At 35.5% G+C, this 25,518-nt stretch overlaps 1 pseudogene; it reads left to right on the top strand.

The window, feature by feature from the left end:
• The first annotated feature begins 193 nt into the window (after nt 1–193).
• On the top strand, nt 194–17,034 carry LOC121267401 (annotated as a pseudogene).
• The last annotated feature ends 8,484 nt before the right edge of the window (nt 17,035–25,518 follow it).

The following is a 25,518-nucleotide window of genomic DNA, read 5'->3' as shown; positions in this document are numbered from 1 at the left end:
TTTTTTTTTTTTTTTAAACTTAGGGATTAAGAAAGTATTATTTAATAATATTATGAATTTTTTTTAAATATTTAAAAAGATTAAAAAAATGATGTGATAAAAAAAAAAACAAAAAAACAAAAAAAACCTTTGAATTTGGTCTAGCGGGAGCTCCCAGCGGAAGCCCCAGCGGTGGGTAGACCCACTCACATTTCCCTCGCGTGCGTGTGGTCGTGTTAGACTCGTGTACGTCGGCGAGTCCCGGATCCAAAAGGAATCAAAGGATACCACGACATGCAAAGTCACTTCCCTCTTCCCCTACCTCCTCCTGAAAACGCGACGTCTCTCTCAATCTCTTTCGTCTATCGACTCACTCTGTCTCTGTTGGTGATTCTAGCTCATGATTGTCGGGGCTTCAAGCTTCAAGGTTTGTGATGACTTATCTCCTTGTCATAGTCATTTCCAATGCGCGCCTTTTGTTTTTTTGGAGCGGAATGAGAATCAGAGCAGGGTTCGGTGTTTGAAGCTCTGAACATGCGGACTAATAATTTTATTTTTTGATAAAAAAAAAAGGGTGTGTTAAGGGACTATCCATTCAAGGGTGGCTTTGTTCTCTCTCATGTATATATAAATTATTTATGACCTTGGTTTTGCAGTATCATATATCAGGATCAATGACAGAGTCAGTTATTTCTTATTAGATCTAATGGAAATGGTCAGAAAATATTTTTTTTACTCTCTCCTGTATTTTGGAAGAACCTCATTTTCCGGGGAGATCAAGGATTGGCTTTTTTGGATCATGCTTGTATTATTGAGAAAGTTTTGGAGTAGATTTTTGTTCTTGTCTTCTTTGGTGGTTTGTATGGATGGGTAATCAATGCAATGTGAAGCTTTGGTTTTTGGGTTACGGATTTTGTAGTTGATATCTGAATCGTACCTCTGTTACCCTTTAGAGGGTTCTGGTATGTTTCGACTTTTTCAGTCGTCAATTAACAGAGGACCTCTCTTCTAAATTCATGCATGCGCATGCGCACACATACAAACTCGTTTCACACTAGTATGATCTAAGATGTTAGCGTTTAAAGAAGATTTCGTAAGTGCTTGATTTCATGTTATGGTAGAGTTTGCTGGATCACGTGTGGCTTCTGATCAAACTTTTTTTTTTTTTTTGGCTAAGTAGTGGCTTCTGATAAAACTTGAGCTAGAGTTCAAGGAAATAATATTTTGAACTTCACCCTATCAAAAATACATATTGATACAAACGTGTGAATCGTGATTGTGATCAGTTCTGATGGTAGTCTCTTTTGTATATGCTTGGACTGCAGTTTGTTATAAGAACTAAATAGAAGCCTTGGTTGGCTATGAAGCCATTACAATCATGGAGATGGCTATTGAGAAAATAGAATGCCTTCTTTCATGGGCTAGGTCTTTTTATGTTTTTCATTTTCTTTTTATTCAATTCTTATAGTTATAATTGATAATAGTTTGGGAGAAAGACATTAATGCTAAACTGTACCTGTACCATATACTATAACGATATTTTTAGAGCTTCTAATTGTATGATACTGGTGTAGGGAAAATGTGGATTCAAGATGACACAGATGGTGTTTATGGGACTTGTATGTGCAGTTACACTGTTAGTTGTGTACAGAATCACAAATTATCAGTATCAGCAGACAGAGGTACAACAACCCTATCAATTCTTCAGATATTGTTTGTCATCTGTGACGAGGACCAATCTGGTAGACACAATATCTTTGTGGTGGCTTTCTCCTGGTCAAATTCACCTTGTTTGATACCATTCTACCCTAAGAATTCCCATAATTTGCATTCCTGCAATGATTGGTTAATTAAAAGAATATTATTTATTTGGGTTCAGAATTTGCCCAGAATATCCAATTTACATTCCATGATTGTGTCTAGATATCTTCGGTTGCTAGTTTTGCCATACATAACATCTTTTGGTCAGTAGGTTACCATAACGTGTTATGCAGCCGCATACTTGTATTTGATTTGTTCAGAATTTTCTCAGAATATCCAATTTACATTCCATGATTGTGTCTAGATATCTCCGGTTGCTAGTTTTGCCATACATAACATCTTTTGGTCAGTAGGTTACCATAACGCGTTACGCAGCTGCATACTTGTATTTGATTTTTTTCCTGCTCTTTTTACTTAAAGATATTTCTTGAGCTAACCTTTTATTATTGCTGTGGTAATTTGTCTTGTATCAGATGGACAAGGAATTGCATTGTTTCGACACTATAAAGGTAATTACTATAGTGTTATCATGTATCTTCTCAAGGTTAGTTCTTCATTTCATTGCTTTGTAAATCTTGGTAGATCTCGTTGATTACATTTAGTCCTTGATTTAGAAATTATTGAAATTTCCAAGCTGAATTAGTACTTGCGTGTGTTGGATGATCATGAGGAATATGTGTGTATGTTCTATATTTTCGTTATCATTCTAAGGCGCTTCTGATGTTCTCTTATAGGAATCTCATTTGGGATCCAGAAATTTGTTGGATGGTTTGCCTAGTGGTATAATGCAAGCTAGGTCGGATTTGGAGCTAAGGCCGCTGTGGTCAAGTAGTAGTTCACGGTCAAATGTTAGAGATTCTGATCCTAAAGTAATTGGTTTCTGGTCTCTAAAGTCTTTAAAATATGGCACTTACTTTTCTGGCTGTAGAAAAACTCTTAGATGATTTTTAATATACTGATTCACTTGGTCTTCTAAAACTTTCTGTTGTGGGAGTTTTGACAAATCAATCAATTATTCTTATGACATGTGAGTATTGAATTCCAGGTCAATGGTTTTAGCAATCATAACTTGCTTGCAATTCCAGTTGGTATCAAGCAAAAGCAGAACGTGGATGCTATTGTTCAAAAGGTAATCCAATTATATTCTTTTTAATAATTAAAATGCTATCAAGTGAAATCTTTACCTAATTTCGTTTAATTCAGTTTCTTCTAGAGAATTTTTCGATTATTCTATTCCATTATGATGGCAATATGGATGGGTGGGGGGATCTTGACTGGAGTAACAAGGCCATACACATAGTCGCTCATAACCAAACAAAGTGGTAAGATTTGACCATCAGTGATTGGAAGTTTATCATATACTTTAGATTAGTTATTATTTGAGATCGCTATCTTCTTGCGGAAGAGTGCCTCTTAATATATTTTTTTAGCAAGTGTATTGTGATTCATGATTTTCTTGTATCTTATTAGGTGTTCCTCTTGTATGACCTTGTACATCTTGTATTGAAATTGAGTGCCCTACTATTTGATCTACTTCCCCTATTTTTATGAGTAAGGTAAACTTTATCAGTGATGAGAATGCACTGCCCGAGTTTATAGGGTGTATAGATAAAAAAATGCCTGTGAGAAAATGAGAAAAAAGTAATGAAATCCTGGAGTTGTAAAAGAAAAACCAAGATGAGCACACATCCAATGATAAAAGCGTTTTAGAAATGCAATCCTTAAGGTCCACCCCAATATCTGAGAAAAAACGATGTCTCATTTCGACGGTGCTAATTTCCTGTTAACGGTGGTTGACTTTAGTGGTGTTTAGCATAGTTTCTTCATTGCTTTATGAGTAGTTGCGTCGTGATGGGGTCGAGTAGGAATGTTATCATTGATCTAAAGTGTTTTGAGTTTAAGAAGGTTAATGAAAGGTGGTAGAGAATCATGGAGAGCAGTTGTCGCACTGTGAAACACATCTCCATTGACCAAGAATCTTTGGGGTGGTTGGCTGCCATGGTGAAGGAAGGTGTAGCCTATGGGGGTTCTTCTGATTTCCTTAGATCGCGAAGAAGTGGGTCTCAGGTCTTGGTGGTGTAGAGGCAGCGTAACTCCTATGGGAGATTCTTCTCCTTATCGGATTTTGGCCAAGTGAAGCGGCGTGGTTTGATAGTGATACTGGAAGGGAGGAAGGGGGTAGGTTGGAGGAACTTTGGAGATATACTGAAGGAACTCTTTGCGACCTCCTCTGTTTTGAGGGGGAAAAATAGAGGTAGTCGCCCATGGCCTCCTTCTCCTCCGTCGCAGGGGCACCAATCTTTCTCTTCGTATAGAGAGGCTTTGTCTCGAGCTCCAAAACACGCAAAGAGGGCATGTGATTCTTCTTTTTTGGTGAAGGCACAATACTGTGAAGGGGATGGCAGGAGTGTGTCGGGGCTGAATATGGCAACCTTGCTGCACACCTTGGTTGAAATGGAGAAGCAAGTTGGTACTTTGCAGACTAATATGGTGATATTGAAGCGATGCGTTGAGGAGGGGGTGAAGAGGGATTTGGGTTTGGGCCAGGAAGAAGGCTCTTGCAATGGGCTGGGTCTAGAAGTTGGGTTACAGGTGCCTAAGGCTAGGTCAAGAGCCAATGGGTTTCATGTGTCTAAGGGTAAGGGCTTGGCTTTAGTGGGGCCTCAAGTGCCTAAGGCTTGTCCTCAAGTGGCCAGCGGCCTATCACGCAGACTCAACTGCATTTCTGTGTGGAGCAATAGGCCCAGCTTGCGAAGACAGCTTGGAGACACAAGCCTTCGAGTGCCGATATCCCATTGTCGTCGAGTGGGCCTCAACCCCCACCGCCACCGATGGGTCAGGGGTCGACGTCGATGGTGGTGAGTTCGCCGGCGAGGTATGGGGTGTCGGAATGTGCGCCAGCAGAGTTTAGAGCTCTTGTCGCCGAAGTTTGCACAGAAACAGTCGTGCGAGGTGATCGGAGGCTCCACTGTCTCTTCTGTGCCGTCAGAAATGCAGGAGCGTGGTCTTTCGATCTTGGGGTCTCCGATATGCACTCCAACCCTGGAGAAGGGTGGTTTTGATGGGAACAAGCTGGGGGATTGTAACACTCTCGAAAATGTGAGGCTCTCTGAAACTTTTGTGGCACCCAGAGGTGAATCTGAATTAGCTTGTGGCTCAGATCCAGTTTTGGATTTGCAATTGGCTCTGTTTGATAATGATTGTGCTGGTGGGGAGGGGGCTGTTCTAAACCCTCTGTGTACACTCCCTCCCAGTCCCAGTCCCAGTCCCAATCCCAGTCCCAATCCTAAATATGGGAGTTGTTCCTCAACTTGGGTTTTCAAGAAGGTGGAGGAGATACAAGCTGTTATTGGGGTCTCTTGTGGAGGCTACGAAGAACAATTTAAGGCCCTTCTCGTGGCAATTGAAGATAGTAGTTCGAAGTCAGCCACAAAGTAGGATAAGGAACTTAAAATGCTAACTTGTTCCATCAATTATGATGTGAAGGAAGGGAGTGGCGGAAGGGATAGATCTAAAGGGAGGGGCAATCTATGTTTACATGAAGCCTAAGATTATATCTTGGAATGTGTGAGGGCTTAATGATCGCAATAAATGCCTTTGTATCAAATTATTATTGCGGATGTGGAAGGGTGATGTGGTGTATTTTCAAGAAACCAAGCTGTGATTCATTGATAGAAGAATTGTGCGGAGCTTATGGGGGTGCTCGTATGTGGGTTGGTCTTACTTGGCCTCTTTGGAAGCCTCATGCAGAGTGTTACTAATGTGGGATAAATTAGTGGTTGAGGCGATTGAGGAGTGTATTGGAGATTTCTTGGTAGCAACTCTATTCAAAATCGTTGTTGACGGATTGAATGGGCTTTTGTAGGCACCTATGGTCCTAATGTGGACAGGGATAGGAGAAGGTTGTGGGAGGAGTTGGCGGGTCTATACTCCTTATAGGATGTGCTGTGGTGCATGAGGAGTGATTTTAACATTACCCGCTTTCCTAGTGAGCGATCAGGGCATTATCGAAATTCTCTGGCTATGGAGGAGTTCTACAAGTTCATTTTTTATCTGGACCTCATGGATCTCCCCCTGGTAGGGGGCGAGTACACTTGGTAAAACGGTCGGATTTGGTCGAAATTGGATAGATTCCTTGTCTCTTCTTTGTGGGAAGCCCACTATCTAGAGGTATGTCAAAAATTGCTAGCTCGAGTCAGCTCAGATCATTATCCTATTCTACTAGATTGTAGGGGCATTCACAAGGGTCGCCGGTACTTCAAATTTGAAAACATGTGGCTAACAGCGAACTGGTTTGTAGAGATGGTGCGTGCTTGGTGGTCATCGTATTAGTTTACTGGCACTCCAAGTTTTATTCTTGCAGGTAAGCTGAAGGCTTTGAAACAAGACCTGAAGAAGTGGAACTTGGAATTTTTGGCCACATTGACAATCAGAAGTCTACCCTTTTGGAGGAATGAAGGAGTTAGAGGGAAGGGAATTATTGGGAGATACCTCGGAGGAGGTGCTATTCTATTCAGGAAGGGCACGGTTATGGAAAATTTGGAGAGGGTTTTGTTATCGGAGGAGACTTCATGGCGTCAAAAATCCAGGACCATTTGGTTGAAAGAAGGTGATGAGTGTACGAAGTACTTTCACAAAGTGGCTAATTCATATCGGCACAATAATGCTATTGAGTCGCTACATTCAGATACTCAGGTGCTATCTTCTCCTCCCGAACTAGAAAACTATATTGTGCATTATTATGAGACCCTTCTCACAAAACCGACTTGTTAGAGGCTGAAGCTTGATGCCTTGTCCTTTGAGGCAATTGACTCTCAGAGTGTGAGTGTTTTGGAGAGACCTTTTGATGAAGATGAGATCTACAAGGTCATATCTGGTATGGCTAAGGATAAAGCGCCGGGCCCAAATGGTTTTTCAATGGATTTCTTTCAAACTTGTTGAGACATCATGAAAGGTGATGTTATGCAGGTCTTTAGTGAATTTCACTCTTTTCAAAAGTTTGAAAAATCTCTTAATGCGATGTTCATTGCTCTCATTCCCAAGAAACACAGGGCTTCAATTATTGAGGATTTTTGCCCTATAAGACTGGTTAGTGGCGTATACAAGATTATTTCGAAGGTTCTTGCTAACTGGTTAAGCCCTGTGTTGGAACATATTATTTCCAAACCATTTATTCGTGGGAGACAAATTCTTGACTCGGTGCTCATTGCAAATGAGTACTTGGACCATAGATGCGGGAGGGAGGTTCAGGTAATCTTTGCAAGCTTGACATGGAGAAGGCCTATGATCACATGAACTGGGAATTCCTCTTATACTTGCTTGGGAGGTGTTGCTTTGGTGATAGGTGGATTTCCTGGATGCGTCATTGTATTTCTACTGCCCGGTTCTCAATTCTAATTAACGGTACACCTGCTGGTTTTTTTTTTATAGTTCCCGGGGTTTGTGGCAAGGAGATCCTCCATCTCCTCTTTTGTTTGTTATAGTTATGGAGGCTCTTAGCCGGATGGTGCAGGCCTCTGTTGGTGGAGGTTTCTTATTTGGTTTCCAGGTGGGCAATGGCACTGGTGGCTCTATTATTATCTCACACCTTTTATTTGCAGATGATACTTTACTCTTTTGTGAAGCGGATAATAGCCAGATCCAAACTCTACGAGCAATGTTACTTTGCTTTGAAGCAGTGTCGGGACTCAAGGTGAATCTTGGTAAGTCCGAGATGGTTCCGGTGGATGCGGTCTCAAATATCCTCAGTTTAGCAAGCCTTTTGGGTTTTAAGGTGTCCTCTTTGCTAATGAAATATCCGGGCCTTCCGTTGGGAGCAACTTTTAAGGCTAGAGTTATATGGGATGGGGTGGTGGAGAAGATAGAGAAAATGTTGGCAAACTTGGAAACGGGTGTATTTATCGAAAGAGAGCCATCTCACCCTTATTAAGAGCATCCTTACTAACCTCCCCACATATTTTTTATCTATGTTTCCTATGCCTGCAGGGGTGGTGAATAGGATTGAGAAACTCTTTAAGGCATTCTTATGGAGGGGCATGGGGTAGGAGAAGAAATTTCATCTGGTTAGATGGAAGACATTATGTGCTCTAGTTGTGTATAAGGGGTTGGGAGTGTAACTTGAGAACTTTTAATAAAGCTTTATTAAGGAAATGACTATGGAGATATCACTCGGAGGGGGGATCATTGTGGAAGGAAATTATCGATGCTAGATATGGAGTTGCTTGGGGTGGTTGGTGCTCCAACGAAGTGAGAGGGGGGGGGGGATATGGTGTGGGTTTATGGAAGTTTATAAGGAGGGGGTGGCCATGCTTTGAAAAACAAATTTGCTTTGTAGTCAGAGAGGGCGATCGAATTAGTTTTTGGCGGGACGTGAGGTGTGGAGATCACGCATTGAAAGGGCTTTTCCGGCTCTCTAGTGTATTGTAGCTAATAAGGGAGTGGCTTCAGTGGCGAATATGCAGCTATTTTCTCATGGTTCTCACATCAGTGGAATATTCTTTTTAATAGGGATTTTCACAATTGGGAATTATCTATTATATTAGATTTTTTCAGCCTACTATACTCCATGGAGACTCCTATGCCACAGCGTGATAGATTGAAGTGGAGGTCTAATAATCACAAGAAATGTACAGTTAAGGCGTACTATAAAATTTTGTCAACACAAGATCATACTCCGTTCCCTTGGAAGAATATTTGGAGGTCCCGTGTGCCTTCTAAAGTAGCATTTTTTGTATGAAATGCCGCTCTTGGGAAGATCTTGACCACGGACAATCTGAGGAAGAGGGGATGTGTAGTGATGGATTTGTGTTATATGTGTAAAAAGAATGGAGAATTTGTGGATCACCTCTTACTGCATTGTGAGGTAACAAGGGTGTTGTGGGATGAGATCTTTCAAAGAGTTAATGTTGTTTGGGTTATGCCTTTGAGGGTGGTGGATTTGTTGGGTTGTTGGAGGAAGATGCAAGGCTGTTGTCATCAAGTGGCAGTAGTGTGGAAGATGATCCCGTTGTGTATCATGTGGTGTATTTGGTTTTCTACTATTGTACTAAATGGGGATAATGTTCATGATTTCTTGTCTTTAATTTATCGCTCTTAGAATGTATTTAGGTGTTCTTCTGTATACTTCCACGGGCTATGCCTATTTCATTCATATCAATAATATTTATCTCCTAATTATAAAAAAAAAGGTCCACCCCAATGATAAAAGCGTTTAATTTTAGATGTTTCGACGAGCCAAATATTATTGCAATCATAATATCTGTGGGACTTGAAACAATGAATGTCTTAGGTTATGATAGCAATGCAGGACTTCGGAAAAGGTTTTGTATGGTTGGCTGCAACCCTCAGTCTATATATCTGGGACCAGCTTTGAAAGAGAAAAGGCATTAAGAAACCAAGTTTTGATTTCTTTTTTGTTATTTGTAATTTTTTAATCATAGTCTCTATTCCATGACTTCAATAGTTAAAGAATATCTGAGTTCTGGATATCGAACTGACTTAGATTTTCATTTGGATATGAATACGACATTGGTTCCTGGGAGTAGTCAAATTGCAAATTCTACTATTGCTGTTATTCAATTCCATGTTAACCTTATTTGTTGTACGTGTTGGCTTTCCTTATTTCTCCCCCTCTTCTCAGGTGGTTTGCAAAGCGCTTTCTACATCCTGATGTGGTTTCTATTTATGATTATATATTTCTTTGGGATGAAGATTTGGGGTCAAGCATTTTAACCCTGGAAGGTACACTTAACAGGCTTGTGAGACATCTTTTGCTGTCGACTGTAAAGATGATCATCTTGGTAGTTGTGGACTTGAATATAAATGCTTAAAGTTAAAAGTAAAGATCTTGGTGGTGTAGAACTTTCTATTTCTTTTAAAAAATTAGAAGAGTTGAGGCAAGGTGGATCATATTATCATAGTATCTCAGCATTTTTGAACAGTAGTCTATTTGATGATGTATAGTTAAAGCTATTGCTGGGGATTGTCTAGACTTTCCTTTGATCTTTTTACTTCCAGTTCCTGTCTTATACTATTGTCAACTATGATAGATATCTTCTACATTCTCCTATTAAGAAAAGATATATTCTACATCCTGTTTCAATTAAAAATTTTAGTATCTATTTATATTAACAAAAAAATTAGTATCTGATTATGTTAGGACACTGTCTGATTATTGTTTCATTGCAGTTTCTCTTACTAAAGCAATTCAACGTTGGACAATGTTTTGGGGAGTGATTTTGTCTAAAATGTTGCTTAGTATTTGAATAGTGGAAGGGGTTTATTTGTGCAATCATGGTTTCTAGTTGTGATCTATGAGGTTTTGTCGATTACTTATTGGGAGGCTCATATACTCTCCACAGAGAACATGTTAATTTTGGATTTTGTTTTCCAGGTACCTGGATATTGTGAAAAGAGAAGGACTCGAGATATCTCAGCCAGCTTTGGACCCAAATTCAACAGATATACACCATAGAATTACTGTTCGTGCCAGGAAAAAGAAGTTTCATAGGTAAATGAGGTGATATTATGAGAACTGTCCATTAGAAACATTTCATTCTGATCCTTCAAAGCTTGTATTAAATTATTTACGTCATACAGGAGAGTCTATGACCGTAGAGGTAGTGTGAAGTGTTCTGATTCCAGTGAGGGGCCACCATGCACTGGGTAAGTTATCATACTGATGTGCTTGGTATTGAATACTATCTTTTCTATTGTTACTTATTTGGGAACTTGTAAGTTCTCTTTCAATTCTCTTTTCCATAACTGAAGAAGAATGAAGGGTGATATCAAGAATAGTTTGTTTGATAAATTAACATTTATTAATGACAAAAAAAGGTGTTTGTTACCTGAGGTCATATACTGAGAAACACTTACTAAGAAAATGTAAAAGGGTAATAAAATCCTGAAAATCAGAAATAGAATAACCAAAATGGGTAACTATCCAGTGATAAAGTGTTTGAAGAAAACTGTTCTTGAGATTCACCAGTCTTTTAATTGTCCTCAAAACTATGATTGTTTCTCTCTCGCCAGATGAACTGCAACAAACAACTCGGGATCATCTTTCACAACCCTTCACTTTGAAGACAACTAAGCCTCCATTTCCAACATGCCAACAAATCGGCCGGCAAGGCATGACCCAATCTAAGCCAAACACACTGAAAGATGCATTTCAAAGAGTAGTGGCCACCTCAAAATGCCGAAATAGATGTTCACTTGTTTCTCCACTTCTCCTACATGGCTACATATACAACACCAATCCATCACATTACTACTTTTCTTCTTTGGTTTATCCAAAGTACGGGCCTTCCTTTTATCAGTTGTCCAAACAAACAGAGAAACTCTTGTAGGTGCCTTGTTTTGCCACATTTTCTTCCTAGGAAATGGAATGGTACCACATTGAGATAATATATTATAAAATGATTTTACTACAAACACCTGAGACTGGAGGGAGCCCCACATAAGCTTGTCCTTAGAATCCCTTCTCAACTGAACATACTACAACAAATTAAAAAACAAGGTAAGGATCTCCACCTCCCTATTGTATTCCGCTTCGATGAAATCCACATCCCACTGGGGAGCATCACTAGAAAACTGTAAATGGTCTGGCTGCTGAGGTATCTTTTAGTTGAGCAATGCTGAACAAAGCCGGGAAAGTTGCCTTGAGAGACTGATCCCCTATCATGGAAGAGTCTTACTTTCAAACCATTTCCCACTGCAAATCTAGGAAAACCAGCAAATTCCCGTCAGCCTCTCCTTATTTATTCCCAAGATCAACATATGGCCCATCAACCTCATTACACCCCAAGAACTCCCATCGTTTATATCCACCATTGTTCTCCAAAAATTCTCCATCTAATATGCATAGTGCCATAACCATTTCCCCAAGAGAGCTTGATTGAGCTGCATCAAATTACAAACCCCCAAACGTCCCATAGAGACTTGGAGATCACGCTTAGACCATTTGATCAAATGGAATCTAAATTCCTCCCCTACAGCCGCTACTGAAAGTCCCTTTGTAGTTTTTCCAAACGATTTGCTATGCCTGCCAGAAGAGGGAATAGCGACAAAAAAAGATTTTGCAAACTTGACAGTGTGGTCTTAATCAAAGTGGTCTTACCACTCTTCAGTAGATACATTCACTTCCATATGGTCAAACACCGTTCCATCTTCTCAAGGATCCCATCAAATAAACTTTGTCAAATTTTCCTCCTCACATAGTTGATTGATTTGACACAGAACTACAAACTCAGAACTTAATAGACAAACCAGATTACCAGCAGTAAGAATCAAGAGAAAAGAACTAATCCCACCATGGTTGGGGAAAGAGAGAAGATAGATCACATTTGGTGACATCGGTAATATCTTTCTTCCTTAGCATAAACTTCTGTAAAATTGAGCTGAGAATAAACGGAATAGTTGATTGATTTGACTACTCTTGGTCAAGTGAATAGATCTTCAGATCTGCCGTGAAACCTAATCTATGGTTACTCTATTGCATGAAAGATTAGAGGTGATGAAGGCAGTATCAAGGCTTATTCTCAATGTTGACAAACATGCCAAAATTTGCATGATGACTAAGAGTAGTGTTGTTGTCAATCTACTGACCTCAATCTACGTACTAAGTTTATGGCTCTTTTAAGAATATTGAACCAACTGCTGGATATCTTCTGTTTGGTTTAATGGGGAGAAGATTATGATTGTCTATATTTACATGTAGATTTGTTGAAGGCATGGCTCCAGTGTTTTCAAGATCTGCTTGGCATTGCACATGGCATCTTATACAGGTAGGCATATACATGTGTTCTAAGCAGAAATACTATTACTTAACATCTTTGAAAAATTAGTCAGCATATACAGGCTCATGTTTTGGCATTTTTGTCGTGTACTAATAATGACACCTTTCACTTTACGCTTAAACTAAAATCTTAGTCCAGTCAGTTAAATCCACCATCCCTGATCTAGGCAAGATCTGATCTCAGCTCTTTCGCACAAACCAAGAGCTTTTTCCAACTCAACCAGCTAGCATCTTCAGCATGTATAAACAGTTTAATCCAATAACTAGATTTGGTTTAGAAGTATCCTGTGTTTTAGTATTTTTTATCATTATTAATTTGAATTCTTGTAATACCATGGATTGTATATAGGAAGGCGATGAATGGGATCCCACATTGCTTGGGAGGGAGAAGTTTAGCATAATTTCAAGGAGCTCCAATTGTAACATTGACTAATCCTTTTGGAGATCATCTATGTTAATTGGCAGTTTTGGTTGAAACTCAATTGTCTTACATTTCGTTTTGTTGTGGTGGTTGTTTTTTTCTTTTTTTGCTTTAGGTTTTTATCTGCTGTTGTATTTTACTTCAATTAATCTTCTTCATTTTGTTTTTGCTTTTTGGAGTACTTGTCTTTATATAGTATTTCAGTTGCACTATTAGAGCAAGTACTGGTTTGTTTATCATACTTCTAATAACTTTGTCACACAGTTGTTTTCCTTTTTGTCCAGAATGATCTTGTCCATGGATGGGGAATGGATATGAAACTTGGCTATTGTGCACAGGTGAGATTAACTTACATAGTTTCTGGGCAAAGTTTAAGACCGATGTTGAGAAATTTCTCAACTAATTTTCTTCATCTCTAATTATGAACCAACTACGTGTCTCATGCAAGCTAATACTAAAGGTTGACAAGTCAGCAGAGCATATTTGGCGTCTTAATCTGTGTTTCATTGCTAGTAATTTCTTTTTTTCAGATTACCTGCTTAATATTTAATTCGAGGTGATAAACTTAGAGAGCTTTGAGCAAAAGTATGTTTTCTCTCGGTGGAGAATTCCCATTATATGAAGAATACAAGCTGATCTTCAGCCCTTAAAAACTACCATGTACAGATCTTTCTAAAGATAACCTACAGCTAGTTTATCCTAATTAAGGAAAGAATAAAAGATTTACAAACATAGAAGATAGCTGTCAAAGCTGTACAAGGCATAGAATCCGCTGACTTTAAATGGCCAGCTAATTCCTTTGACACGAGGAACAAATATCCCTTTTCTTCTATTTATCTAAATCTCCATCTTTCTTATATTTCTTGTATTTACCTGCTATAAAGCCTGATGATGATAACTATATAGTAAAAGTTGAAATCAGATTTTTAGAACCCTCCAACCTCCCACACCAAAAAAAATTCTGAGATTGCTCAGTAATGAGCTTGGTGTAAGCAACAGCATACGTATGCATGCTATCCTTTTAGTCTTCTTAACTACTAGTTTTGCTCACTAGTGAGCTTGCTTCTTCACTACTAGTTGGCTTGAACAATAAAAGTGTGCATCTAGTTACATTCTTGCTTTATGAAAGCACCAGAGTCACCCCTTCCCTTTCTATTACAGGTTTGAGTTGATAATCATATCACTGTTTTTCTAATATCATCCAAATGATAAATGCATAGAGATTTACTTATATCCCACATTAGATCAAGGTAGAACTGGAATTTGGATGCAAAAGAGTAGTCAACTTCTAAGTCTTCCTTTTGGACATGCAGTTGCTTGAAATTATTTTACCTATAACAAGATTATTTAAATTTATGAATATATATTATCTGACTATTTAATTAGAAGTGACAAACAATTGGTGTCAGTCTAGTTTACATATGTGCTTTAGGACCTGATTTATCTTCTTTCTCCTTCACCCTCTCTAGTACATTAAAATTTCACTGCTCAACCTGTAGCATTAGAAGTTTTTTATCTATAATATGGTGGTTTACAGGGGGACCGCAGTTGGAATGTGGGAGTCGTTGACAGTGAATACATTGTTCATAAAGGCATACAAACATTGGGTGGAAGTCGACTGCCTACAAAAAAGGTTATTTGCTTTGTCCTTTTCTCATCGTTTAAACTGATATTGGATTTTATTCTTTACCTTTTTAGTTTGCAATCTCTGAAAAGACATAATTGTGTGGATCTTAGTCATTAGTGTTTATGTAGCCTTACTGTGTTTTATGAAGGGCTAGTAAACATTTAGGAAATGTAATTAATCATTATGATGCCTCTACCTTTTTATGTGTTCCACTTATGCTCTCTTCAACATGGTACTTTTCACCTACCTTTGGTGGGAGATTTGAATACGGATATTGCAGCCTGTGTACAAATTTACACGGTGGTGGCGATACAGTCTTTGGGCCACTCTTTCCTCTCTCTCTTCCCCTGAGAAAATTTAAATTCGTTTTACTTCTGCATAATAATTTGTGATCCATTTAGTTTCTCACCAGGGTCTGCAATATATTACTTGTCTACTTGTGGCCTCCACAAACTTGTTCTCACTCCACCTTTCCATCTAGTTAGTCTCATATGCATGTACTGTGTTAGTCCAAAATAATAAATAAATACAAGTTATTTGGTGGATGATACTATTGACACTCCACTTTTTGCTTCTCTAAATCCAAATTTTAAGTGTGACATTTAAATACAAAGTTGAGTGCCAATGGGGCTCTCCTGAACCGTGATTCCTTTTATTATCTCCACAATACATATTATTTTCCTAATATCTGGTGAAGAATTATTTATGAGCAATCAAATTAAGTTTGTCTTTAAGAGGAGTAACAGTAGTTAAGAAATGGCCCCATTGTCGCTCCACTTTGTATTTACGATATAGTATGTGTAAAATGTGAAGTGTTAGAAGTTAAAAGTGAAGTGACAATAGCACAAATCTAATTAAGGTTGGCTCTAAGAGGAGTAATAGTTGAGGAATAGCAGGTCACTCCACTTTGAATTAATGAAATATTAGATTCAAAATCTGGAGTGTAAGAGGCTAAAAGTGGAGCATCAATAGCACCACCCACCTAATAGCTTGTCACCAGACATTACAAGGATAACAATGTATTCACAGAGATACCAAAAGTTGGAACGAGAATACATGGGAGTTAACCTCATTTCTCATTATGATGTTATTAATGAGACAGCATGTATGTCGAGTCATATCACTTGGATAGGCTCTGTCACTTATTTTCCTGGTATATAGAAGTAGCAATGTTTTTTTTGTAAATTCTAGTAGTTTTGGCGATCACTTAAGTTTGCTTGTCTTGAAACTATGGTGATGCGATCCTTCAAAGTCTGTCTTGTAAAATTGGCATTTTTATGATGGCACTTGTACAAGTGGATGCTAGAGTAATTCTGTTTAATGGTTTTAAACAATAAATGAAAGTATAATGATGGCATGATTTTCAAATGAACTTGTTAATTTGTACATATCAATTTGTTTAGAATAATCGAATAGGTTTGATGGTAAAAAGGATGTCATGTTTGTCACTGTAACTGTTGTGCTCGTTGAATTGTTGTTGCTGGCTTTGAACCCTAAAGAGTTGACTGAGATAAGCTTAATTTCCTCAAATTTTCCCTTTATGCTTAGATTAAGACATTTTGGGGCCGGCCGACCATATATTTAGACTTAAATTTCACCATTTTGTGCTAATCTTCCTTCTTGATTTTCAGAGATATGGTGCTTCTGCTTTTGATGTGCGAACCGAGGTGAGAGTGCAAAACTTGTGTACTTTTATCTCCAGTCTGAGAATTCATTTGTTTCATCCATTTTATTGACCACAAATGTATCTGGGTTTGCAGGCAGGATAATAGAAATAATCCACTTCATAGTTATCCAAGGCATAGGCTGGACTAGGATTCCATTTGCAATAAATAATGTGATTGAATCGGTTGTTAGATCTTCTTTATTTGTGTTTTTATTACTATTATCATAAGACAATTTCATCAATTTCCAGTCATGAATGGAGGAGAGTGATAAGACATAAGGTTTTGACTTAACACATTCGAACCATGATGATTTAGCAGGTATTGCAACTGTGTGATATTTGCTCTTGACATCACTTGGACTATCGAAACATTGTCTTGAACCGAAACATCAATTTTAATTTAGTACGTTGCTTGCTCTTTTAGAGAGAGAGAGAGAGAGGGAGATCTCCTGTTCAAACTTGAAGCCCAAAAAGTATTTAATGTTCATATTTTTTTGGCTATATATGGCATTAGGCAGCGTTTCTTTTTATGCAATAATTTGATGAACTTATTGATTTTTGCATTCATGATGGATTAAGCAGATTAGGAGGCAATCAACGTGGGAACTTGAAGTATTTAAAGAGCGTTGGAATCAAGCCGTTGAGGAAGACAAGAACTGGGTTGATCCACTTGAGAGATATAAAATACCAAGAAAAGGAAAATGGCGACACTCTCGTCTAAATTCTCCATAATTTAGTTGGTGTAGCGGTTACTGAATTCTCATATTCATTCATTATTTGAACAACCACAGTATTTGTTCTTAGAATCTAGGTCTGTCTTTTATATCTACTTATCCTTTTGGTGTAATTAATAATATTATACCAAGAGTAATGTTATTTACCACACTTTCATCCTATTTTGATCATACTAAGTGATATGTGGCACATTCATCACCATTAGATGATAAAGAAGCATGCAATAAATGATTATTTAATGGTGATAAATATGCCACATCATATTTAGTGAGATGAAAGTAGAATGATAGTATGGTGTATAAAATTTTCCTATACGAGTAATGTTATACACCACACTCTCATCCTATTTTGATCATTCTAAGTGATATGTAGCACATTCATCGCTATTAGATGATAAAGAAGTATGTAATAAATGATTATTTAATGATGATAAATGTGTCACATCATATTTAGTGGGATGAAAGTAGGATGATAGTATAGTATATAAAATTTTCCTAGACTGTTGACTCAAATGGAGGAAGGTGGTTCTTATATGTGGTTCTTATATGTGGTTCTAGGGCTAGGCATGGGTTGCTCGCAACCCACCCGTCCGTGCATCCTACCCGGTTTGCCTGGTGGGCGGGACGGATTAATTCTTTTTTCCATTAAAGCAGGGCGGGGGATGGGTATGGATTCCGGCCGCCTACCTATCTATATAAAGTCGTAAAACCCTAATTTTTTTTTTTCATTTCCTCTTCTGAATCTTCTCCTCACCACAACTCTTCCCTCACATTCCTTTTCTTTGTTTCTCCTCCTCTTCCTCTTCATCTCCTCCTTTTGGTAGTCTTCTTCTTCTCCCATGGCCTTTGGTCTGAAGATTTGGTCATAAAGGGTCTATGGTCATGAACCAGAGACCAACAAGGGTCTTTGGTTGCCACCAGAAATCGTTGTTTATGGCCAAGACGGTCTCTGGTCTCGAGCTAGAGAACTAGGGAGTTGTGCAAACATCTTTCTTCCTTGTTTGCGGCCAATGTTTGTGTAGATCTGTGATTTTTTGTGTAGATCTGTCATTTTATTTTTAGAGTGGTGCGCGTTTTGTTGGATTTGGGTTTGGGGGATAGCATTTGGGGTTTGGATCATAGTTTTGAATTCCATTTCATTTTGGTCGGAACGGTCTAAATTTTCCATTTCAATGCAGTACCGGTGCACTATACATCCTTATTCCATTTTGTTCCAATTTCTCACCTATTTTGGTCCGTTCCGATCATTTTTGGCCTATTCCAGCCAGAATTTGCATTTTGGACTTCATTTCGTTTCGGATTGTTTTAATTACAAATTTGTAATTTTTTTAAGTTTAGATGACATTTTTGTAAATTTTAAATATATGACATTCATGTAATTTATTTAAAAGTCATTTATAGAATTTTAATTTTCTTTGTAATTTTAAATATGTCTCCTCAATCTATTTTTTAAACTTTATTATTTTTAATAATTTCTCGGTTCTTTTATTTTTTTTCTTTATATTATTTTTTTTCTTGTCTCAACTCAAGTTTGTAATTTTTTTAATATTATCTTTTAATAATACTATCTCTACTATTTTTATGTTTTCAACATATATTAATTTTATAATTCTTTCATTTATATGTGTATGTAGCCAATCTCGAATCGATATACCAGGACATACCGGTACCGAAATATTCTGTTATCATGCTTAAACCAAAATAATCAGCAAAATAGAATTTAAAACATTGTTTGGACGTCTGAGTTTGTGATTTGGATCACAGACAGTGGCGGAACCAGGAATTTGTTTTAGAGGGGCCAAGCAAAGCTAAAACTATAATAAAATATTTTTTGTTTTGTTTCTATACAATTTTTCCTAGGTTTAATATAACCTATGAATTAAAAAAGTATATGATATGTCAAAAATAATAAATCATTTAAATAACAGAAAAACACGTACAAATATCTCAAACAAAAGAAACACAGAGTGTCTAAAATTGTAACTTGCATTCTTTTAAAGAAACAAAATAATCAAGTATTGAATCTAAATCAAATTTCTTAGCTATTTCTCTTTCAATATAAACAACTAAATTATTTGTTAGAAACTCATCTTCAATTTTATTGTGAAGTCTTGTTTTAACAATCTTCATAACTGAAAATGCTCGTTCATTTGTTGACGTAGATACCAATGTTTGAATACCGTACCAGATGGAGTACCGGTCAAGACACTAGAACGAAATATTTCGGTACTGGTACCGTTTCGTGTACCATTTCGGGATAGTCGATATATAAATAAATTATATATATGTAAATTATATTCCAAAATAATAATCTATATATGAATAAATTATATATAAATACATATATATATATAAATTATAAATAGCCTAGTCTGAATTGAGGGTCAAAAAATAAGCTTGTAGTTTGAAAAAATGAAAAAAAAATTAAAGGCCGAAATATAGGCCGATACAGTCGGTATTTAGGTCGGTACGAAACATATATGATACCTGTACTGGCCATTGGGCCGGTACGAAAAATATTGGTCGTACCTGCCAGTATGGTACGAAATTAAAAACAGTGGTAGATACTGAAAGAGTCAAAATAAAATGAATCAATCTATCAATAAGATAGTATGTTTTTTATTTCTCTGTCTCTACCAATTTTCGACATAAATCTGTAATGGATGACAAATTCTGAAATTTCGAATTAGTAAGCACATCAACTTCAAAATGCTTCAATTGAAAGAAGGGAAAAAGTGAAAAAACTTCAAAATACAATTGCATCAATACATGAAAGAATGAAAAAAAACAAAATTCAAAAACATTGCATGAATAGATTCAATACAATTATATATATGAAAGAAGAAGAAAATTGGAAAAAAAAAAGGGAAAAAAATAGAAAAAAGTCAAACCGTGTATATAGTGGCAAAACTATCACTATGTATGTAGCCGTAAGCAGTTAGGTTATCACAATGTTATTTTTACTATAGCTTGTAGGAGAGTTGCAGTCTGCACAACAAATTTGCTTCAAGACAACACTTAATTGCGCCTATGATCAAAAGCTCCCATTTTTTACCTTTAAGCAGATGGTAAGGATAAGAGAATTTTCTTTTAGCAGTAGAAAGTTAGAAATTGCATAATTGTAGACGGAAGCGGGTAGAGAAGAAAAAAATCATCCGACTTCCCTTTTTTTAGTTTTATTGATAGTAAAAACGTGTTATCATGTTATCAGATCATTTTATTTTATTAAATTGGACTTATAAATAATTAATCTATAAAATCAAAATAATTTTATAAAGGAGGTGTCAATATAATTTTTTAAAAAATAGGCCAACACAATATAAGATTAACGTCATCCTATTAATATCAATACTAGGTGGGGTAAGCTGAAAAATGGGGGTAGGGTGCCATTATATTTATAAAAGTTTAAAATATCAATACTCTTTAATGAAAGTGGACGTGGCAAACTTTTACATAACTAGTATGTTTGGTGTGTCATTAAATTGATTTATTGTGTAAATATATGTATTTAAATAGATAAATAAAAATAATAAATCATATGTGATGAAAGGATGATAAATAATATTAATCTATTTCAAACATATATGTCTGCATGCGGAACTTGGTATCGAGGGATCGAAGTATGATTAAGTAGAATTTTATGAACTCTTTGTTCGGATCTTTCCTTTAACTGTGTTTAGCAAGTGAAATTCGTTTGGTTATGTTATTGTTTCTAATGCTATTTGTCCAAAAAAGAGAACAATAATTAATTTATTTTCTTCCAAAAATAGTACACAAGGCTCGGTTTGGATATAAAAGGTCTCCAACTCATATGAACTCATCCAATTATTACAATTTTTTTTAAAATTCTCACACAAAATATAATAAATAATTTAATTTTTAAAATATTAAAACAATAATAATATTAAAAAATAATATTCTAATAATATTTTATTCAACTTTAAATTTTCATCTCATCTAAACTTCTCATTAATATTCTTAAGAGTGGCTCTATAGTAGATGGGGCTCCTGACAGTGCATTTTATCCCCTTTTTTTACTTTTTTTTCTCTTGCATTTTTTAATACTTTTTAATATTTAAAAAATTATAATATTATTAAAAAATAATTTCTTAATCGCTAAAAAGAAAGAAAAAGAAAAAAGGAGCAGCAGCATCATTTCTCATATGCTTACAAAACCTTCTATTGATAAAATAGGATTTGTTTGAATAGATAAATCATCTCATTTTATTATTACAATTTTTTTTAAATTTTTACACGAAATATAATAAATAATTTAACTTTTATAAATCAATAATAATATTAAAAATAATATTCTAATTGAACATAACCCCTTATATGACCCGGATGGGAAACTGACGACGAGATAACTATCCAATCGGGAACTCCTATCCTCGGCCAGATACGAATAAAAATTTCGAGATATGATCTTTGACCTTGTGGTAGCGCTACTCTAAGGAGACAAGGGCATGCATTGCTCTGAAGTTGCAGGTATTCCCCTCTCATCTTATGAGCTTATGTGTCAAGAGAAATTCGTGGTAAGTGAGGTCAGCATGCTCAGGATTAGATTCCAACAAGACTCGATGCCACAAGATGCAGCAACACATAAGAATCCTCTAACCATTTGGGTGGAGTTGCGTGAGGGCCAGGCCTAAACGGTCCATCAAGTCACGAATAGGGCTAGGAAATGGCAATCTTAGCCTGCAAGAAAACATATTGGGGAAGAGGGCGACCTTCAGAGCATAACCCTCATAATCTACAACCCCCTCACGTGGATCAGGAACCTAAAAAACCACCGAATCTGGGACATGGAAGGTGGAGGACAGTGAGGACAAGGACTCCAGGGTGACGTCCGAGTGCCAGTTGTGCCCAATGAAGAACTGGGCCATTGTACGTACCTCCGAAGGGTCCAAGCACTCGAGAATCTTAGGCTGCACGACCTTCTTTGAAGCCATTATTACCAAAAGAAACGACGGAGGAGAAAGGAAGTAGAGAAAAGAGTTTTGAGCAAGAAGAACAAAGAATGGGAAGAGCAAAAGGCGCAATAAAGAAAGAAAAGTGAGCACAACATCCTTTAAATAAGAAGGATGCGACTATTGACGTCCTTCACTCCTGTGTCAGAAAGAGGGATACTGATTGGCTGAAATCCTGTAAAACACGTGGTATGAAGCGACGTGGGTGAGAGCCAAACAACATTCCCAGCGAAGTCTAAGGATTTGAATCTACGAATTAGAGGATGTGGTTTCAAAAAAAAAAGAAGAAACGAGGGAGAAAGAAAAAAGAAGAGGGAGCAATTGAATTCCTATTGAACAGGTTCAATGAGAATTGGTGGGATAAATGGAAGGGATAAAAACCCACAGCCTTGTGAGCCAAGCCCAACAAGAGATAAGAAGTCCATCTCACGGCCTTGGGATCTATTCAACCAGACCAAGAGCCCCATGGGAAATAAGAAGCCCATCTCATGGCCTAAGGGTCCATTCGGCCTGGCCAGGAGACCTTTGAATTGGTAAAAATAAGGATTAAGGAAAGACGCGTAGGGAAAATACTGAGGTTCTAACATAATGGACAAATGGGACGTGCGGGAGAAGCAACTATCACTAATGCCCTAGGCATTCATAAGTTGCGACTACAGGGGGAAGTGTAGGAGAAGCAACCATCACTCACACCCTAAGAGGTGAAAAGGCAAGTGCCGCTAACACGAGCCGAGAGGTCGCCAACGTATCAATTAGAAACCTACGCCGCATTAATTACCCTTCGCCAATACGCTATGTTGCATTCAATGCTCTAAGCATCCAAAGCATTAATGTGATGGGACTTCTCCCTCACAACATGAACATGTAGCCCTCCCTAAACCTCTTATAAAAATTGACTACCAGATACATTCGTATTCAAGCTAAATTAGGAAGGCAATTTCAAATAAGAGCATTCTCATTAGATTAGTTAAAAGCTAAATTCAATGAGTATTTAGCTATTAGAGAGTAAAATATACTCACATTGGATTAGCTAAATTCTAAATATTTAGAATTTGGCTACAGTGACTTTCAAAAGTTTTTTCAAATTTGAAAGTTACTGTATATACATCAAATACATATTTTATTAATTATTTCTCTCTCACTTTCTTTTTATCACATATTTTTATCATAATTGATATATTAATTTAAGTTAGTGATATATTAATTTAATAAGAATATGATTATTAATTAATATATAATAGGTAGAATAATAAAATATGATAAAATTAAATAAATTAATAATTAAAAAAATTAAATATTTTTAAAATTATTAGTTATTCATTACTATATAATGAATAAATATATAATCTAATGTGAAGATTTGATGTGAATAACTAAAATCAAATTCATCTTATATTATTTTATTATTATATAATGAAAAAATAACTATTTCAATATGGAGATTTATGTGAATGGAATAGCCAAAAGTTAAATTTATCTTATATTCATAAAAAATATCTTTTAACTTTGACTAATCCAATGAAATTATTCTAAGGAAACTAATTTAAGTATCAGAGAATTCTCAAACCACCCCTGAGCTTATCTGAATTTGTGTTAGTGCAGGTTCAGAAAGGTGCTGCCAAGTGTTGCGAAACACATCCAAAACACTACCCATTCACAACTTTAAAATAAAATAATTCTTTTTAAAATTTAAATAGATCAAATTAAAAGCAAAAGTCAAAATGAAATGAAATTGGTATCGAAGGCCTTTGAGACTCCAAATGGACCTATGAAGCTAGCAAGAACAGAGAATTAATTTCAACTCCCTCCTTCAAAGTTCTCGAGCAAAAAGAGTTGTTGATCCTAAGATTCTAACGTTAACAAAATGTTTTTTTTTTTCCATGACAGCAATCTTCAAGTTTTGAAAGCAAAAATTAAAAGTTAAACATTCTTTATTTTTAATATGTTATTTTCGGATGCATTGTTTAATAAAATATATTTAAAATTGCTCGTATAAACCATTTATAAACAAATATTATTTAAAATATGTCATATCAATTTTATTTAAATATAAACTTACAAACTGATGTGTTTTGATATAGTAAGTCTATTATGAATTTACTTTTATTGTAAATTAAATATAATAAATTACATAAAAATACATTAATTTATAAATTTATTTTTATAAAATATTTTTAAAAATTAAAGTCCTAAGAAGTCGACAATTATCCAATTGGGTGAGAATTCTGATCCAACGTCTCTATTGATGTCAACATCTCAAGGTATAAAAGAGTGATCAGATTTTATTGGAATGGAATTCCTATGCACGTCATAGTAGAAATCTCCGTACGCTAAAAGTACTAGAGGTTTTAATATTGGTCCAACATCACATATCAAGATAAATTCTAATTAAAAATGATAAATGTTAAATGGTATAAAAGAGAAATATAAAAAGTTGATTTTTTGATATGATATATCAAATCATAAATATCTTTTATAAAAAATAAATAAATACGATAGTATCTTATTAAACTATATTAACATCATACACTAATCATATGTTATAATTTGATTTATAATATTTAAATATTTAAATCTATTTTTTTAAATTAAATTTTGACATATATAGTGTAAAGATTTTCAAATTAATGACGTAACTTTGCAACCAATGATTATAGCATCCTCGGTCCTGTACTGTTGTCCTTTGGTCTTTATGCATTCAAGATCAAATATAGCATTATCTTTTTTATAATTTCGTAACTATAATATAATTTGATAATCCTATTAATACAGTTTTAGGTTGCGTTTGAATGTTAAATTGAATTGAATTTAGTTGAGTTGAGATGATAAAATATTGTTAGAATATTATTTTTTAATATTATTATTATTTTGAGATTTAAAAAAGTTGAATTGTTTATTATATTTTATGTTGAAATTTAAAAAAATTATAATGATAAGTTGAGATGATTTTAGTTGCTAAGAAAGTGATTGGATAAAACTTCGCAAGTGTTTTAAAAGTATATAATATATATATATATATACATATATGTATGTATATGTGGATTTAGAGTCAAAATGGTTTCATTTATTTTTAAATATTTATTTTTATAATTAGAAAGAGAGAGTCCAAAATATGTGAAATGATATTTTTTTTTATAATTTAAAAGAAGTGTCCCGCATTTATACAATTCATAATTATATATAACATTACTCTCAAAAGATCCTTTGCATAATATAGATTTTGATATTATATACATTAATCACTAAAATAAATTATAAAATTAAGGATTAAAAATTATAAAATGTAAAAGGATTAAAAATTATAAAATTAATTTAAATGAAAAAAAGAAATAACATTCTAGTAAAAATAATACTAAAAGTACTCATAGATAGTTCAAATATTGCATATTTTTTTTTAAAAAAATAAAATATATTATTAAAAATTTAATTTATTTATATAAATTTCATATTTATTTACTTAAAGAAAAAAAAAAAAAATACACGCTTACATATTATGACCACGTATCATTTTTCTTCTAGTAAATATTAGCGTCCAACGGACACACTTCTCTGTTTCTCTTTCTAA

The sequence above is a fragment of the Juglans microcarpa x Juglans regia genome, chromosome 5S (assembly GCF_004785595.1).
Source record: "Juglans microcarpa x Juglans regia isolate MS1-56 chromosome 5S, Jm3101_v1.0, whole genome shotgun sequence".
NCBI classification, from domain to species: domain Eukaryota; kingdom Viridiplantae; phylum Streptophyta; class Magnoliopsida; order Fagales; family Juglandaceae; genus Juglans; species Juglans microcarpa x Juglans regia.
Note: the sequence above shows the minus strand (reverse complement) of the source record. Positions and strands in the feature narration are given on the sequence as shown.